The sequence below is a fragment of the Hippichthys cyanospilos genome, chromosome 6, assembly GCF_059441005.1.
Source record: "Hippichthys cyanospilos isolate Australia breed blue-spotted pipefish chromosome 6, RoL_Hcya_1.0, whole genome shotgun sequence".
NCBI classification, from domain to species: Eukaryota; Metazoa; Chordata; class Actinopteri; order Syngnathiformes; family Syngnathidae; genus Hippichthys; species Hippichthys cyanospilos.
Window position 1 is genome coordinate 17,311,946 of NC_142374.1, and position 2,729 is coordinate 17,314,674.

The window sequence follows — 2,729 nt, forward strand, 5'->3', positions numbered from 1 at the left end:
CTAGCTTGATGGGACAGGATGGAAGGAAGTAGAGAAAATGAGTGAAAAACGGAATGTTTTGAAGACTTTGCAAACTTTATCTGTTAGACATAGCTTCTAAAATTACTAGCAGCGGTAAAGGAAGAAATAAGAGGATGATGTTTTAGTATCTCCGTGATTTGCACCATGACTGAAAGAGTTACTGTAACACTGTAAGACCAATAGCCTACCTACGTTGCCGCATTAACTCAAGACGTTAGTCTCTGCACCCTGTTACGGGTGATATCACAGTGCTATATAATAGTTGCTTGACAAAACTGCATGTCATGTTAATCGGCGACCTCCCGACATGCTTTGGGACAGCGCCGTTGTTGCAATTCTGTGAGTTGAAACCAACAGTGAACTGATGCTCGAACAAGCTATAAGTGTGGTGCCTAGTTAATACAACACACACAACCTCCCCTCCGCCTCCACCCAGCTCAATTCACGTCGGGAAAAACAGCTGACATGAAATTAAGTGTGCCGATTGCAGGACAAAAAATCGTCACAGGTTTAAATGTGTTTTAATCAATAAGATGTCAATACATTCCAACCGTTTAAAAAAAAAGTGTGAATAATTATCAGTCAGTCAAGGAGACGCCAATATGCTATTGGTCGATTAAGGTCACCCGGTCTCACTCACGGAGATGCTATTGGCCGGCGTCACACGTCAATCACAGAAGTGCCGATATGCTATTGGCCGAACGCCTTTATCTAGCTTGATGGCACAGCTGGTTGGGATGGAAGGAAGTAGAGAAAACCCTGACTGAAAAAGTTACTGTGACACTGTAAGACCAATAGCATATCTGATTTACCGTATTGACTTCGAGCATTCATCTCTGCTCATCTCTGCTTATCTCAGCACAAGTCACGTCTTACCTAAGGTAAAAGTCATTTTTCCTCTGTATTTGTTATTTAATGCAACTGTACAGTAGATTATGTCACTCAATATTAATGTATGTATACAGCGTGATGATTTTACCTAAGGCTTCTGCGCGCGTTGCACGCATTCACGAATTAACATGGGTTTGGATTGCCCGCTATACGAGCAATTCGAGATACGAGCGTAGCCGCTGAACGGATTAAGTTCGTAACCCGGGGGCCCACTGTATTATGAAGAATATTAATGAGTACGTGGGATTGAATGTCTGGATGTAAATGTAAAACTATGTTGTTGGGATTGAACGAGTTAAGTGTGCCGCCATTCAATGCCAGATACTGATTTACTTTTTTTTTTTTTTTTTCTTGGGGGGGTGATCAATTGATCAACTACTTTTGTTAAATGATTATTATAGTAATCAATAACTTAATGGTAAATAATTGCTAAATTAATCGATTAATTTAGGTAAGTGTGAATGTACATATATATATATATATATATATATATATATATATATATATATATATATATATATATATATATATATATTTATAGTCTAATGAACATATTCATAAAGTATTTAAAAGTACTACAAAGTAGTTCGAATCTATTTATAAGATTGTTTAAACATATTGGTGAAATGTTGGTCAAACAGCAAAAACAGCTTGTTTCCCAAAATTTCACAGAAGGAAGCGAGAGCAAGCATTATTTTTTGGAAATTGCTGTCTGGTGTTTATCAGTTTTTCAAACATTTTCGAGAAGTCTCTGTCCATTTCAATGGATGTCAAATATTTATATACAGAGTTTCAGTTTCAGTTTTCTCAGGCCAGACTGGGGGTCCGCTATGCAGTATGAAGTTGTAATATCACTATTAGCCACTAGATGGCAGACGTGGCCTAGTTCCACTTGCACCAACTTTTATATTGATCTATGCAATTGCATGGGTAGGCCTTTTTTTTGGGGGGGGGGGGGCATGCAGAACAAACAGTACATGAACAATAACTACAATAATAATATCAATATTATGATATTTAAATTCAAATAAAATTAAATGAACATTTTAACACACTATGATCATTTGCTGTTGAGTAATTTTGCAGTTCTGTACTGTAACTGTAAGCATCAAATATCCTTTATTAAAAACATTATTTTAGAGTTTGCAATTCATTTAATATTTATTAGTTTTTAATCATTGTGCAGTATTTTGATCATTTTGGGTCATTTTCTTTCACATAATTCTTGCAGTATTTTAGCCAAGGCATGGCATACTCCTGATATAGTGTTGTGTTGAACTGACATGTTGTGGGTGAAATTTCAGCTCCCTGGTGTCTTATTTCAATGCTTTCCCTTTATGCGTAATGCCTTTGATGTAAAATGCAAAGGATTGGACAAAATACTACACAAGGGTAAAAAAATGAACTTAACAGATTATCAACGCATCTCAAAATAGTGCGTCAATGTGAAAAAGGCAAAAGAAGAAGAAAAAACAAAACATATATCAACAATTTTGGCCAACCCTGTCCACCACGTAGCTCCACCCCAGTCGCCAGCCAATCGTTGAGAAAATGGTGACCAGCAACTGAAAGTGTTTTTTTGTTTAGTGTGTGAGGTAGCCGAGGTAAATCGACATTTTGAACCCAGGCGCGCACATCCCAATTTGCATTTTGCAATCGCAATTTGCAGAGCAACAAAACGCGACTTTCCCATGCCCATGCGAACGCACCAGTGGCAACCTGTGGCGAGACTTTGAAAGTGCGTGCGTGTCGGGAGTCTTTTGGGGCCACGCTGCACCCAATGAGCGCTCGGCGCGGTGACGATGCAGCAACGCGGT